At 43.8% G+C, this 16415-nt stretch overlaps 1 protein-coding gene across 6 annotated transcripts in view; it reads right to left on the bottom strand.

Moving 5' to 3' along the window:
* LOC112991210 (calcium-activated potassium channel subunit beta-2) overlaps positions 1 to 16415 on the bottom strand; it is a 156789-nt gene that overhangs the window by 103728 nt on the left and 36646 nt on the right. The window contains exon 1 of one of the 6 annotated variants that reach the window (XM_026113542.2): positions 4922 to 5297. The exons of 2 other annotated variants lie outside the window; for them this stretch is intronic. The gene's annotated coding sequence lies outside the window, so the exon portion shown is untranslated. Of the gene's footprint in view, positions 1 to 4124; positions 4240 to 4921; positions 5298 to 16415 lie in introns of those variants that run through there. 3 more of the 6 variants (XM_064516635.1, XM_026113546.2, XM_026113545.2) reach the window with 3 other exon arrangements.

Below are 16415 nucleotides of genomic sequence, written 5' to 3'. Positions count from 1 at the left end.
CCTTTGCCTAAGGGCTAGGCTTCTTCCCCATTGCTTTTACATGTACCATCAAATGTTCCCTGCGATGGGGAGCTGTGGTGCAGCACAGCGCTGAGGGTTCGCAGGCAAGACAGGCGGACGCAGACTTTACTGCGGTGTTGGCCAGTGACGTGATGCAAGGGTGTGACTAAAGAGCTTGTGCGTTTACTGGAGTAGTCTTGACAGACTGTTGAGGATCTAAAGCTGCCAGGTGACTGCTACCGCAGAGCTGTAGAAGTGAATAATAAAAAAACAGAGCAGAGACTCCCAAGTGCATTAGCAGTCGTATTGCTGTCTCCCACCCTACAGGGATGTTGGAAGAAGGTGCTACAGTTCTAACATGTTGCTGGGCGTCCCTGTGGAGCTCGCCCATGGGAGCTCCCCCCTTTAAGGCTGTATGCTCTCATCCCCCTCCCAAGAGATTTGACTTTTCTGTGCTTTCCCTTTAAAAATCAATTACTTCTTAAAAAGTAGTCCATTTAAAATCATCCCACTTGGCTCAAGCAGAGTTGGGAGTTAATGATGGTCCACAGGACAGCATTGTATTGAGAAAACGACAGTAATATTTCAAGAAAGAGACTTAACGGGAGTTCTAGTAGTATCAAGGGGGAGTTTCAAGTTGGGATTTCACCGCAGACTACACTGAATCAATCTTTCTCCCTGCAAGATTACCTGTTTCTGCTTTGATTTTAGTTCCTCTAATTCTTACAGTTCTCTTATCTTCCCTACGCAGCACTAATCTTGCATAATGAGTGCCCTGACAAAATACAGATACATGCGTATTGACTACACACACTTGTAGCACATGTATGCAATGGAGCGATGCCTGCCGTGTGGCTTGCACATGACGCTTGCTGCTTGCGACGTGGATGCATTTCTGCTCTTAGGATAAATAAGGATATTCAGGATCATTGGACTTCAAATCCATTGAAAGGGTACAAAAGACCATCTGAGGGGGGAGCACACTGGTGGCTGGCTCTGGGCAGCTGCAGCAACCCTGCTGATTCAGCACACACCTGACTTATTTTACGTAAAGTGGAAAGTAGCTGGACAATTCGATTCACTCGGTTATAGATCTGAGTTTTCCTCCTATTTGACATAACTACAGTGCAAAAGTAATTCAAAAGGCAAATATATTCCTGTTTTAGAACCTTTTTCTCCTTATTTGTTTCTGAGTCAAAAGAGCTTGGTGTTTTGACAGTTGACTTTTTTTTCTCTTCGAGAAAAAATATTTGACAGGAATTCTTAGCCTAGCTGATTTTCACTGCTTTTAAGGCATGCACCAGATATTAGTTACTCTTCTTGACTGTTATTTGCACAACTCCTCTGTATTTTCCTGGAATATACCTCTGCATGACAAAAGATAAATCGTGTCACCCCCTTGCTTGACTGCACCTGAAGCTAGCACCTTTAATTGTAAATATTGTGTCAATCCCTAACTTCCAACGCAAACACTCTGCGTGTGGCTGATCCCCCCTCTGGCAGTGGTCATCCTTATTTTTCCCTCTTGTTATGTTTTCTGTTCTGCAATTATATCATTCACTGCATCACTGCTGATGCTCTCTTGCTGTCCTTCCTGTTGTCTTTTTTTCATCTCATGCAACACGCAAGATAGACACAAGAAGAGATGCGACTCTGGGAAATTTAGAAATTTCTGTGATGGTCTTTCTTCTTTATTTTGGCTGCATGAACAGTTTCTGTGGGCATTGTGGATTTATAAGCAAGACTGCTAGGAAGAAAGTGGCGGCACGGCAAACACTGTGAGCGAATGGCCCATGCAATGTGCAATGGATGGTGCTGACTATTCATTTTCACAGAGCTGCAAGAATTCAAGTACTTTGCATGAATATTCATCTGAATTTGAAAGCTGTTTAACCCTGCTCTCACATCTGCCCGGTGGGAGCACTTCAGTGCTTATGTGTTGCTGGTATGACTGCTTGCAAGACATGAATTTTAAACCTGACTGCTCAGATAGTGATGGAAACCCAATATGAAACAGTATACTTGGTTGTGAAATTTGCAATTCACTTCGTGCAAGTTAGGTACACAAATCATCTAATCAAGAAACACCACATGACTGAACTAAGCAACACAGTATGAATTTGCAAACATGTGCCATTCCCAAAAGATCTGCAAGCCAAGAGTTATTCACGGAAGAAATTCCCAAATAAAATCAAATAAATAAATTAGAAAACTGTATGAGCTCCACAGACAATTTATAAACAGAAAGACAAGCGAGATTCATGGCAGAAAGTACTCATTTAGCTTTTGAAGAAAATAGGGAAATGGTTTCCCACCACTATAAATCTATCTGGTGGAATTTAATTAATTGTCTGCTATACATCGATGGAGCAAGGGGAACGCCAAGAGATTTGGAGTCACTTCTGACAGGATCTCAGGAAAATGGATGTTTGCTGCTGGCAAAAGTTTCTGTAAATGGTGAGTTTGTCCAGAATAGGTCTGAAAGCAAATTTCGTTTTGGATCACGGGATTTGCAGTATTTCTTATTTACAATTGAAAATGCCCAACATATGAACCTTCTCCTGCTACAAAAAGTTTGTTTCACATTTTGCCTTATCTGGAACTATACATTTAGTCTCATTTCCTGAGGACCACTGTCTGTATTTTCATTCCATCGTTAATAATACTGTCCTCACAGGTATTTGCAAGGCAGGGCTACTACCCTTCCCCACCACTGCCCGTTTTGCCACGAGACGAAGGGACTTGCCCAAGTGCCCCAGGAGGTCTGTGGCAGGGCACAGGTTGAATGCAGTCTCCCAGCACCTTGCGATCTTACCCCTTACCCGCTTTCCTCACCAAGGGCACAGAAGAAAAATTAAGAATGGAAAGTAAAATGAAGTAAAATTGTCTAAGCTTCTAGACAAAAGTGAGATGGGGAAGAAAAAAAGAGGTACTTGATTTCCACATGCATTGTTCACTTCTGACACAGATTAAGGATCTCTGTGAAGGAGGCTTTTGATCCATACTGCAAACCACTAGAAAAATTTTCTTCGGAAGAAAGTTTTCACTATTATCATTAGGTACCGACTACTGTATATGACACAGGTTGAAACAATCTTTTCCCCAATTTGCAACGCAAAGCAAAGCACTTGACTGAAAAGTTGCTGCTTGGATCAGACACTGAATATTTATAAGCTATGATTCTTAAAAGGAATTCTTAATATTTCTGGTCTGATATTGCTTCTCTTTGGCAGAACCTGTATTTACTATCACGGAACACATTTAACACTTTTGTTGTTAAATTGTCATTGGTGTATTGCTATTAAATGAATTACATCATGACCCACTTATGATGTACTCTAATATAATGAAACTCTCCTTAAAGGGAGCATTTGATAGGATGAGTAAATTCAAATCACTTGTTAAGTCCCTGCTATACTGGAATTTTTTTCCTAATGAAGATTTAATGAAAACAATCAGTCGAACAGAGTTCTCTAAGTTGTGAGCTTTTGATAACAGCACTGTAAAGTATGCCTAATGACAAGCACATTAAAGTAGATTTAAAATGTTATCATAACCCTAATTTTAATAGTTAGCAGAGCAAGTGATACTGTACCTCCTATTGCAAGATACGACTCTCCATTCCTTTAAGTGCATTTTTAATAGCTCCTATGAGAAGCATTTCCGCAAGCAGAACATTTTATTGTTACTAAATACTGCTCACTCTGAAGTCTCTCTGTTGTTTGGAAATGAAACTTTAATGCTTAAGTAGAAACCATTCATCAAAACAGGGAACATCACACCCAGATCAAACGCACCAGATGATAATGACACCGCATATGCATGTACATAAGATTTTCATTCATTAAGTTCCTGCTACTTATCTTGGTGAGGGTTATATGCAATGACAAACACCCAAACTTGCAGCCTCGGGTTGACCGAGGATCACGCACAACCCTCACTGCCTTCTTTTGCCTTACAGACCCGACTCTTTGATGTTCGGACATTTTCCTGTCTTGTAACGCTAAACTGGCACATCATAAAAAAGTACATGAGGCTGCTAACTTTGCATATCTCCTCCTGCACTTCTGGCTGGGAAAGAAACAACAAGCCTGTACGCGGCGAAGCTTTCCTTTTGTACTTACTACTTAGTGTTCATTGCCTCCTCAGCCCTTGCTCCCAAGCCTTTCAACATCCAGCTAAACATCATTTACGTCCCTCGGCACGCTGTGGTTTCTCAGGGAGAGGGAGGGTGCCAGGGGTCTGGCGGCAGCGGTGGAAGAAACCCTACCTTTTTCTGTCTGAAACTACAATTCTCGTCCAGCAAAACAATGTCAACAGCGCAGATGAAGCTTTCATTATGTAAAATAGATGGACACATCGTGCCTTTTTTGCAGTAGGTTATAACCTAAGGAGTTCCTTATCTGGAAAATCCCCCTTACCCTCCCCCTCCACTTTATTTTCCGCGTTTCAGATGACAGCGGTGGCACTCCAGACACATTTTACATGTTAATAGCATGTCTCCCTTATCTGACAGGCTTTGCAGCTTTCCCCTTCCCTTTTTATTTTAGGACACCTTCCTCTTTTCCCCTCTCCCATCTCAGAAACAGCCCGGCTCGCTCGGTAGAGAAGGACTAAAGTGTTTTCTTCATGACCTCTATGTATTTTACTCCCCGGGAAAAGCAACGTGGAATGCACACTCAGCAGGCGATGGGATGTGAACCAGCTTGTCCTCAGGGCATTTCTGCCATAAAACACAGGACTATCAACAGTATTTTAATCCTCGGCAGCCTCGGCTCTCCCTCACGTCCCGCCACCCCCTCCCCACCCGCTCCCTCGCTCCTGACTCTGCACCTGGCTGCCTTCGGAAACCCGCGGAGCAAAGCACGAACAATAAGCACCGAACAGCAACAGATTCCTTTGTTTTACATGCAAATCCTACCTCCGATAGTTGTCACATCTTCCTCCGAGGCGAAGCCTAATTATTAATAAACAGGGATCCAGCGGAATCCTCCGAAGTGCCACCAGTTGTTAAGCGCTGTCATCGTTACCTCCCGGTGCTTAAACCTTTTTGGACCATTAATGTCACAACCCCTGCTAACTCATAGCTTAGTACTCCCTGCTCAAAATGTCTGAAATAGTTTGGGAGGACAATAGGAATGACAGGCACACTAGACAGCCATGCTTGAAATTAGTTATCTGAAGCTCAGTTAAGGCTGTTTCACAGTGTTTTTAAGGCATGCACTAGATAAGGTTTATTAACCTAGGATAGACATGCCGTTCCTGCTTTTATTCAGTGCTGTAATAGGATGGCTGTTAGAAATGCAGCGATAGGTCTAACCCCATTCATCCCTCCGTAGCTTTTAAACCTCCCCAGGAGAGGAAATAGCTTCAGTCATCCTTAAACTTACTAGGGCTACTGTTTCTGCAGATCAGGGTTTCACACATTGTTTTGGAACTAAGGAGAAAATCGCTCCTTGGAATGGAAGGTGCTGTAGCTCTCACGACTGATGTGGACGGGAAAATGAACGTGACAGCATCCGCCCCCACCGCAAGCTGAGGCTGTGGCAGGAGTTAGCGAAAGTATCGATCGGAATCTGGAAGTTCATAAAACTCTGTAAGGCAGATGTGGCACGAAGTGAGTAAGGGGGACATATGGACCGTACCGTGAATTGTATTTCTGGCGTCACAAGCGTACGTTACACTTCACAAAAGGCATAATACAGTTTGCAGATAAGAGGGTCTCACAATCTAAATTTGCAAGCTGGCAGCACCCCAGGTGATGATGAGCAGAGCAAACGTGAGTTTGCATTCGCAGTGCCTAGGATTTGTGTCAGAGGGGGTGGTGAGAGGATCTTCTTGGAGATTGCTGCTTTCAATAAAATTGAGTGCTTCTCTAGACCCCCAAGTCAGAAATATTAGTGTTCTGCTGGGACTTTGGAACCTTTTTATTCTTGGTTGCCAGTTCTTAATCAGCCCAGGTCAAGATGGATCCGAGATTGTTAACATCTGTTGTCAGTTTAGTGTTGCTGATCTCAGTGTGGTCCCTAGTGGACAAATGTAAAACCCACCAGTGTTGTTGTAGCTCTGCCAGCAGCAATGGCACATAGGCTGAAGGACTGGAGAGGCAACCTGGCGTCAAGGCAGGCTGAGAGAGAGGAGGTGGAAAGTTAGGACTTTTGTTGATTGTTTGGCACCTGCCTGATTTTTCGGTATCACCTAGCCATCGGTCCCTCAGATCCTACAGCCATCAGCTTAAAATGAAAACATCATGCAGGGAGCCAGCTCAGAAATGAATGGTGTTTGGAGAGATAGAGGAGCAAGGCAGATCTCAGTGAAAACCTATCTGTGGTTGCCCTATACCGTGGGAATGAAGGGGTTAAGAAAGCACAAAATAGAGATGCCCATCAGGTTTTTAAATGATTAGGAGTTGAGGAGCATTGAGGGTTGCTTAACCTTCTCCTTTGATTTATGGCTTTGGTTGGGATTTGGATTTGTCCTTTGCACTGGAGTCTTCTAAAGAATATTTGAAACTTGACATTGCTAGAGAGGAGGCCACCGGTCTGTGCCAAACCAGCTGGTAAATTCTACCTCATTCAGAGGGGGGAAATGGCCAGCTTACAACCCTCTTCTTTTCCACACCGCTTCCTGCCGCCAGCACAACAGATGCTCGCAGTGCTGACAGCTTTGTCCAACAGCTAGGGCAGAGAGTGCATTTAGAGTGGGCTATGTTCTCCCCTCCTAAATTGGCCTTCATGCAAACTATGACTGGCATTCCACACTTGCTTACACCAGCCATAATCCATAGATGCTGGTGGGGATATATGGGACTACTGCCAGCACAGCATTTGCCCCCAGATCTACACAGCTCCTAAAAGGACTGCCTTTGCAATCTATGCTTGCTGTCCATCTCAGACATCTGGTGTCCTCCCTTCCCCTCTCCGTCCATTGCACCTTACACAGTCAGCGTGTAGGAGGTGAGATCTCAGGGCTCCAGTTTTGTTTCTCAGTTTACAGTGAGAGGTTTTTAGCACCTTAAGATTCCCCTGAAATTGGTGGGAGTTGAAGGGACTTTGAAGTTTGTAGGCATGAATCTAATGGTGGACAACAATTACCTTCATGCTGCTAGCACGGCTGTGAGGACAACACACGAATTATTTCTGCACCATCTATCCAGCATCTTTCATAAGCACTAAATTCACTATAGGGGAGGGGAAAAAAAGAAAGAAATGGAAGTTCTCCTTGTCTTGAGCAATACATTTCTTTCTCACTGAGGGGCTCACTGTACAGTTGATTTGTATATGGGATGACACAGCAGTTCAAGAGACATGAGACAAATTCCTATTGAAGATGCATGGGCCTAGGGATGCTGATTTTGTTTATGGTCTTTTGAGAGATTTCAGTACAAAACTGAACAGAATAGTGCTCACTGACATTAAAATAAGTGATTATTGCTATCCATGTCTGCAGTTCTCCCACCATGTACATTAAGTATAAGGCAGCTCATAAAAATGAATGACTATCCCCTCCCATCCCTTAGGCAGTGAACAAGCAACCTGTGGAACTGCCTGCCATAGTGATCCCAAATGCTTAAAGATTTTGGAATAGGATAAAGTCACTCAGACTTGGAGGTCAACGGGTGATAACTATCTGTGAGAGTTGAGTAACCAAATGGATAATGAGATATACTTACTTTGGGTGGTAACTGAAGGAGGGATAAACTATTCAGGGTGTTAAGGTGTTAGCCAACTGGGAACAATCAGGAAGACCTTCTAGGGGCTGATTAATTCAAAATGGTTTGATCTGAGTGAGATACTTCAAGATTCTGCCCCCATTCTTCAGGCTTTCTCTAATCACTGGACAGCAACAGCAGCTGTCATCACTCATGCATACGCCCTACCTTTACTGTGGCTCTACTGCTGTTGTATTCTTCGGATGTACTGATCTACTCCTTGTTGGGAACAAGATATAGAGAGCAATGGAGCACTGATCTGATCAGGTATGGCAATTTTCTATCTTCCTGGACTGTTTGAACGTTGCAAGGTAGGATTGCCCTGGGAAATAGAGGGCTCAAATGTGCTTTCATTTTGCATTCCATCAGCAAAATCCTATTGACTTGGGTAGAAGCTGAGATTGCTGTTCATCTCTGCAGCAGTAGACCCTCTTTGAGAAAACCCATTGCTTGCAAAGGAGCTGCAATAACTTAAATTAGATTTGATGCCTCTTTCTATTTCTGACCAGTATTCACTTAGGAAATGGTCAGGGAGGGATGAAGGAGAGGAGGAATTCAGGAGATTTGTAGTTTGCGTGCTGACTGTAAGTCAAACAATATAATGAATGGAACAACTAATGCATAATTTCATTATGAGTCTTCCTAATTATAACAAGAATTTGATAGATACATAACTAGAAAGTGTAACTATCAGTTACAAATACACATTTCTAATTGCATAGGGAAGTACACAATATAATTAAATTTGCAGGTAGCACATACAGTAACCTTTTCTTCCCCTGTGGTGACAACTTCTCTAGGAACAATACGAATTTGGCTTGAAGCTGCCAGGTAGCATTATTTCTATCCCCTTGCGGAATCCTTTTCAAAATGTTTTCATGTTTGAAATGGCAGCAGGGAGCCTCACTAATCCGTAGATGCTTGGTGTGAATCATCCATGAAAAGAATCACAGGAATAACCATCGTCCTTCCATGTTGGGTCTATTTACAGAGTGTCAGTGGTCAATACACTGTTAGCCTGGTGGAGCTACAGATGTGACATGCACAGCAGGTGACAGACTGTATTAAGAGCATATTATTATATTGTAAAAGAAAATTAGTCATATAAAGGAGAAAGATCCTTAAGAAGAGAAAGCCCAAATTCTGCCATCCACATCTAGATACTCTTGGGCTTTGTAGAGCCTGAATTCAGAACTGAATTTTGCAGATGGCAGCTATTCCCTAGAAAGGATGAGTCCAGCCTGGGGGAAGTTATGTTCCTAGTGGTGATCTGGGCTACATGCTTTAATCCCACCTCAGGCCTTTAGATGAAAGAATGATCAAGAAAGCCGGTTGATACCAGTAACTACATTTACACCTCTGGCTGGGCTCCCTTCTTTTCCCCTGTGATAAGATGGGCAGTGCCTGTATCTTCTATGACTTTACAGTGCAATAGCTGACATGCTGCCACAGAAAAACAGACAGCCAGGCTGTCCTGGTTGACGAGCCATAAGCTCTATCTTAGCATAAAGTCAGAAATCACCTGTTTATTGATGGTGAAATGCAACCCTGTGTTTGGCTATTGTCTTGCAGTCTTTCTGTGCTCAGGATCACAGGACGCCCAACTGTCCTGGAAATCTGTCCATTTAACTGAGTTATATTGCACTGAGTAGCTAATAGCTTCCCATGCTGCTTGATTGTTCCCCTTTGTATGACAGCTCTGTCTTTTTCTCACATAGCCTGTTTTGAGCCACTTGCTTAGGAGAAAATAACTACATCTGGAGTGTTGCTAAATGACCCAGAAGTTGCTGCTTTGCAGGCTGACAGTATTTGATGCAAATAGATGGCTTCTTGCTGTGAAAATCTCCTTGGCTGGCAATCCATTGGGTACTTTTGATGATATTTGTCGAGGAGTTAAAACATAGGCTCCTCTTCTTTGCATATTTACTTTATCGTTCTTATACAACTGCCAGCATTAAATTCTTTCTGTACAGTTTCAGTGGAGGCCTTTCTACTCCCCATTTGTTCAACAGCTGCTGGTGTGCATTGCTCCTTCTCTTTTCCTTTAGCTTTTGCCATCTGCCATGATTAAGTTGCCCAGGTGTCGGAAATCTTCTTGCTCTTCTCTTGTAAACATTATTCTGCCTTCTTCTTCACTAACTCAACCTCTATTTATATAGAGGCTGATAGATCTGGCTAGCTGTTCTCAAAACATCTGCTACATTTTGTACTTTATGGGGGTGGATGGGGAACAGAGTACATATCCTTGCTTGCAAAAATAAAGACCAGTTAACTCTTTCTATGCCTTTCTTTCTAGTTCCAAGATCTTACTGTTTTCTTGCACTTCCAGATGTGCTAGTTAATTAAGAGTTGTCTTTTGGGCTGTTACATAGAGCAAATATATCATAAAGCACAGCTATTTTTCAGGAACATCAGAGTGTCCACATGTTGCAATGATGTGGTTGTACTGAGGAGCAGCAGATATGGGAAATGCCTAAGACAGTTATCAGCAAAGACATCAAAATAGACCTTTTTCCCTCTTCATACTGCCCTGCTGGTATAAACAGGTGCCACTCCACTGACTTCATTATATTTTCTGCTCAGATATGGGTCAGGCATCCATTTGATTAGCTGGAGGGGAAATCTAGACTCAAACAGCATCTTTCACAATGATGGGTAAACTATTGAATTCTTTGGCAGAGATGATGAAATTAAATGATTTCTGGTGTGCCCAATTCTGTTCAGTGAATCACTGAAGATTGACTATAAGTTTGAACAACAACAAAACAGAATCCAATGAAACAGACTGCTTACACAACGCTGGCTGCCAGACCCAGTGAATATTTTCTGCTTAATGGCTAGCAAAATATGTATCTGAGGATGAACACCCAGTTGCTGGGGCCGGTCTCCAAAGTGCGCATTGAGTAATTCCAAGGGGATTTCATGCATTGGTGATCTCACTCTCCTCAGCTTGGGTCTCAGTACCCGTGCTTTCAAAACCTGATTTTATGTGCAGCTATTGTGCGGAGACCGTTTCCTGCTCTGAACAGTTCTGCTGAGCAGCAATTGCTGCCTGCTGCTTTCTCATTTGTTAAGCAATGGATTACTGCTCAAACACTTGCAGCCCGTGTTGGTCTGAGCTCTGCATGCAATTCTCCAAATTTACTCCTCTCCTGGAATGTCATGATCAGAGGTGTTTCTTATTTGTGCAGTAATTTCCTGAAGCCCCAGTCACTGCTGCTATGATTTCCTTGCTTTGTGACAGATAATGCAGTGTGCTATTCATCTTTCACACACACACACAAAAAGAATTGGCCACTTAGATGCTCTCTGATTTTTATATACAGTGTCTAGCTGTTTCTCTACCAACTCTTGACGTTTTTTTCTATCCATGCTTTCTTATTCCTATGTAAATTTTACTTCTTCAGCAACTTTAGTAGGGTATTGTTGGGTAATTCTTTCCTTGCCTTTTTTCCACCCCCCCCCCCCCCCCGAAAATCATTTGATATGCAATGCTCTCCTTTCTTCAGGACTCAAGTATCTCCTTTAATCTATTCTTCCTTTTATTCTTTACTCAGCTGCTGCTTAGCTTTAGTGCAATAGTCACTTCTCTGATGAAGCTCATGCTTCTATTTCTGTTCTCTCTCTTTTTGAAAGGTCTTTTGCATTAGTGAAACGACTGCCTGTTTTGGTTTCTTTGATGATTTGGTGCTGTATGCTAAGCCCTGCACTCTAGGTGTGAAAGATCAAGTTGAGGAGAGCACATGCAAAGGGGAAGGCAAAGGGGCACCGTCGCATCCCTGTGAGGGGACTTCTCAGTGAGGCACTAATGCCATGCGGGAGCAGGCTGGGCATCAGGAACTGTGCTTTGGAGAGGCCATTTTGTAGCCTCAGTTTCCCCATTTATAAGCCAGGAATCATGCGACTGCTCTGCCTTTATAACGTGCTTTGTCAGCTGAAAGAAGATGGCTGAAAATCAACCATGTTAAGTTTATGCCATTGCTGTCTTGCTGATGAGCTGTAAATTCAGACTAGTAAGAGCCTAAAACTGCGTAAGTGTTGTGCAGGGTGTTTTATGCTGTGTGTTGCCAGTCATGTACGTCTGCTCCTGAACACACAACCTCTCTTGCAGTGTCCTTGCAGCCATCTCTCAGCCATTTTCTTTTTCTTTTTCGGACAAAAGAGCACCCATAAGGAAAGGCTGTTTGTCCCTGTGTCCAAGATGTAGGACAAGATGTGGATGTGTCCTGAAGGCAGCACGGAGACCAGTGGGCAGGCCCGGGCCGTGGGTACCACTTCTGTGCTGCTGGGGCAAATTGAGGCATTTAGGGGAGATTAGGGCTGGGGCCATGCATTTTCCTTGGCACCTTTGCTGCATCGGGGTGGTGAAGCCCTGTCTGGGCTTGGGCTGCTCTTCTAAAACTCTGAAGTTTGTGAGACCCCATCAGGAGCCTCAGCACAGCCTTACAAACTAGCTGCATAAAGCAGCACACCTCATGATATTTGACTTGGCACAAGCTTAAGCAGCTGCCTTTCGGCATGGTTTAATACCAAAGAGATGTTCACTGGCCGAGCAGCATCCAATTTTGGATGGTGCAATAATTAGAAATGTAGAAAAGGCAGAATAACGAGCTTGCCCACAACGGGCCTTTGCCCCCTCTTGCTCTGGGGGGCAGATGGCCACGGTTGCCTTATGCCAATGCCCGGACACGTTCTGCATGAGCTGGGACCACATGTTTTGCATGTTTTGACAGCCCAGGGGCCTGTGCCCACTCTGGGAACGCAGTGGCAGGAAGGACTTGGCTTTTCCTCTGCCTTTATGTGGTCTTAAACATACACCTCCACAGACATATCGGTGTTGTACAAAGTTATCTTTGCTCTGTGAAAAACTTTTCTCAATAGCTTGTGTACAAAGTTGCCGCCTCTCCCCTATCATCAGAACAGAAGAGGAAGCGAGCAGTGATTATGGATAAATGACTCTGGCACAAAAAAATGGTTTTGGAATTGGCCAGACTCTCCAAGTAAATGCTTTCCAAGAGAAAAGGCAGAATGGCAAAGCTTTTCTTTAAGACAGGCTAAAGAGATACTCTTTTGGCATAACTACATATTTTCTATTAATAAAAGAAATCTGTTTCTTTCATCCTCACTGATACATCTTGCATACGCAAAAATATTAATCTATCATCAAAGGCTGAAGTGAAAAGGACTCTAGAGGAATTTAGCCAGTGAGTTATCTGTTTTTAGTTGCCTCATGCTATTTGTTTACATCTGTTTGAAATGATTTTATACTCATTATGTCTATTGAAATAATGTTTCATCAATTCTCCACTTCAGGTAATTTTTAAAATACAAAAAAAGAAAAAGGAACAACTTGTCCATAAATTCTGACATCTCCTCTGCTCTCAGTACTTTTGAGTAGATTCTCTAAGTTTTTGCATCTACGCTTGCCCTATTTTGAGGCTCTTAGAAATAACCTTGGATCTAAATTCTTGACTCTAAGATGGGCACAGAGGATGCACTGCAAGCTGTGGAGTGCATCCCTGTTGGAATGAGGTGCTAAATCCTCAAAAAAAAATCTACTGCACATGGATTTGTCCTAGACCACACAATTACTCCTCCTGCAGGGGCACCCAGCTGGAGCTTTAGACTACAGAAACTCGTGGTGTTTTAAAGGTGAGAAAATGAAACAAATCTAAAAAGCTAGTTCCAGAAAGTCTTTACTGCTGCAAATAATGCCTTGTACCACTTGTCATGCCCTAACTCCAGTGCGACCTCCTGCATGTGGTAGGATCAGGCTCTGAGGATGCATTTTGGTCTCAGCTCTCAGTGCTCAGAGATAAAAGCACGCCAATGAGCTGCACAGACACGCTGCTCTTCTCACCCTTGGCTAGCTGCTCTAATCCATCCTCCTCCCACCCACAGCCACCACAAGAAAGATGTATTTTCTTTACTTTGTTTTCATGCTTATATTTCAAATAGCTTTTTGTGCGGTAAACTAGTAAAAACCCCCAATCCCCAGCAATGCAATCCCCCCCTTTTGGGGGAAGCATGACGGATCTGGTAGTGCAGGAACAAATATCCCCAGGGTCCCACTTATCTCACACAGCACGTCTGTTTACCTCCCTCCCCTTTTTTTCTTTCTTTCCTCCAGACAGTGTTGCCATTATTTTTGCACAGAAGACTAAAACAACTCTCTCCTTTCTTCCCTTCTGCTGCCCACCGGCTCCTGCTTTGCCCTCTGTGACAGTACGATCAGACGTCTCGTTAACCCACACCGGTACGGCGTGCCTGAGCCACGCACAGCCTCCAACGCGAAGCTCTAACGTAATCCCTCAGCAGAGAAAACGCGGCTCCTCTGAGCTACTGCCCAGCTCCCCAGACGTACCATGCTGTCTGCAGACCAGGGAGGTAAATAACTGCAATACAATAACAGGCAATAAGCCATCTCGCTAATATTAATAGGAGCGATTCCAGCAAACAACCGAAGCGCCTCTCTCCTTCTTCGCCCAGTGCAAAACCTCTGCCAAGATCGAGTTTAATTGCTGGCCTGTATTAAAGCATTGGGAAGTCCCTGTGAGCAGAGAGGTCTCTTAAGCCGTGAAGAGCTTGGGGACCTGTCAGGCATGAGCGGCGCTACCCTGCATGGCAGCAAGTCTTGCACGGCAAGATGTAGCTGTCATGGGAGGTAGGAGGGTGCTGGGGGCCAGTCCTGGTGCCTCGGGCGCTCTCCGAGCTGGGGATTAGCAGTGGCATTGAAGCTGCTCTTTTCCTTTTCAAGAAATCTCGAGGTGAAGCCAAGACAGGGGCTGCGTTCATATATGAGGTTCAGTAATGAGATCCTTCGGCTTATTTGTCAAGATGGGCTTTCAAGCGAGAGGAAATCCAAATTATACCTTTCAGAGTGGTAAAGAAAGGGAGACCCAATTCAACTCTCATCTCCACCAGTGTAAACGCAAAGTAGCTCCTCAGCACTCGGCAGGGTTGCTCTGAACTGCACGGGTGGAAGCAGGCACAACTTGGCCTTGCAGAGCCTGCGACAACGTGAAGGACCATCGACTCATCCGGTGCAGCGTCGGCATGGAGCTGGGCTGTGCCGGGGCTGCCGGCACCACAGGCACGGGACGGCGTCTGGACGTGTCCACGGCAAGGGTCCGACCCAGCCTGCTCTCCTGGCGTGCCTGTCTGTGATCCTTCTCTCTGCCCTCTGGCGAAGCCCGAGCAACAAACTGGGAAAGATAATCCTCGTCTGGCGCCGAGGAAAGCGGAGGTGGAGTGATGTGGGCTGGGGAAAATCCCCTTGGTTAAACACTCCCGCGGTCCATCTCAGCCCTGGCCCCGATGGTCTCGAGGAGCACCCTGACACGGTGTTGCTAAACTGGCGGCAAGTGATGCTCTCCCACACACTAAGATGAGGAATCCACGTCTGAGTCCAAAAGCTAAATATGTGCACTTTTTTCCCATCTCCTTGGCAAAGAAATCAATCATGTGTGTTTAATTATTTTGGGTGGCTTGGTCCTTTCAGGATTCCTAGCCATAGACCGCTCCATTGTGTCAAGAACTGTACAAACACTGAACAAAAAGACACTGTCTGCCCAAAATAATTAATCTATTTTATTTTAGTAACCCCATGATGTTTTAGCTACTAGAACATTCCTTGGCCTGTACGAAATATTTGAGGAAACTGTGAAGGAATTTCTTGCTCTTAATTTTAAACATAGCTTTTTTTTTTAATGAAACAGAGGGTCAGGATCCTGCATATATATATTTGGTATGATATATGTAAGATACATTCTCTATTGCCTAATTACTATTGTCTGCTAAAATTCATGACTATAGATGTGCAAACACATTTCACTCTTAAAAACTTAAATCCTCAAGTGGGATTTTATTTCAGAGATCTTTCTGCCATTTAATAACAACATTCAATTATGTTTGACTATGACGGGAGAACAACTTACGTGTAAGTATGAGCCAAGTTAGTGTCAAGCAATATGGTTTTGCAAAGGAAACCTTAAACTTTCTTGAAGCCCTTCTGATTTCAGTGGGTTGACAGGAATATAAATGAGAAGGAAATTTGCCCCTTTGCTGGCATCTGATTTCTGAATTGGATTAATTATGACAAGAGCATTTTTTCCTGCATAATCAGATTTGGTAAAATTTGCTTGCTAGATTTATAAAAATGTTTTGTGAAACAGAGAAAATAAAGTTGGGATTTTTTTTGCCTGCTAGGTTTGAATTTGGCAGTACTTTCAGCTGGAGTCTTTTAGGGTCTCTGATAATAATCACGTTTTAGTTTCATAACTCTCTTCTAATTCTAGTCACTGATCATTCATTTTACTTTTTGTAATAGGAGCAGGAGATTAATTGTCCATGCAAGGCTGTTTGAGACAGTTCTAGAACAGCTCAAGTGAAATGTCCTCATTTTTCTTAATTTTCATAAATTCGTCAACTTTATTGTTTGCATGTAGTATATTGCACTTATTACTAAAATGCCATATTTCAGTCCTGCAAGGCGTGGCTTGGCCTGATTAAGTACTGGAACAGCCTTAGTGCTATTGCATCCTGGCAGCAACACTTGAGGACCAAGGAGGGGTGGTTGGACCAGAGCCCAGTTGCGGCAGCACAGCGAGGGGCCTCGTGCTGTCGAAACGGACCGTTGGCCACGCGAAAAGGAAAGCGAAGGCATGAGGTGGGGAAGTGCCGTGTGCGAGGCACAGCGTTTCCG

Source organism: Dromaius novaehollandiae, chromosome 9, assembly GCF_036370855.1.
Source record: "Dromaius novaehollandiae isolate bDroNov1 chromosome 9, bDroNov1.hap1, whole genome shotgun sequence".
In the NCBI taxonomy this organism is placed as follows: Eukaryota; Metazoa; Chordata; class Aves; order Casuariiformes; family Dromaiidae; genus Dromaius; species Dromaius novaehollandiae.
Note: the sequence above shows the minus strand (reverse complement) of the source record. Positions and strands in the feature narration are given on the sequence as shown.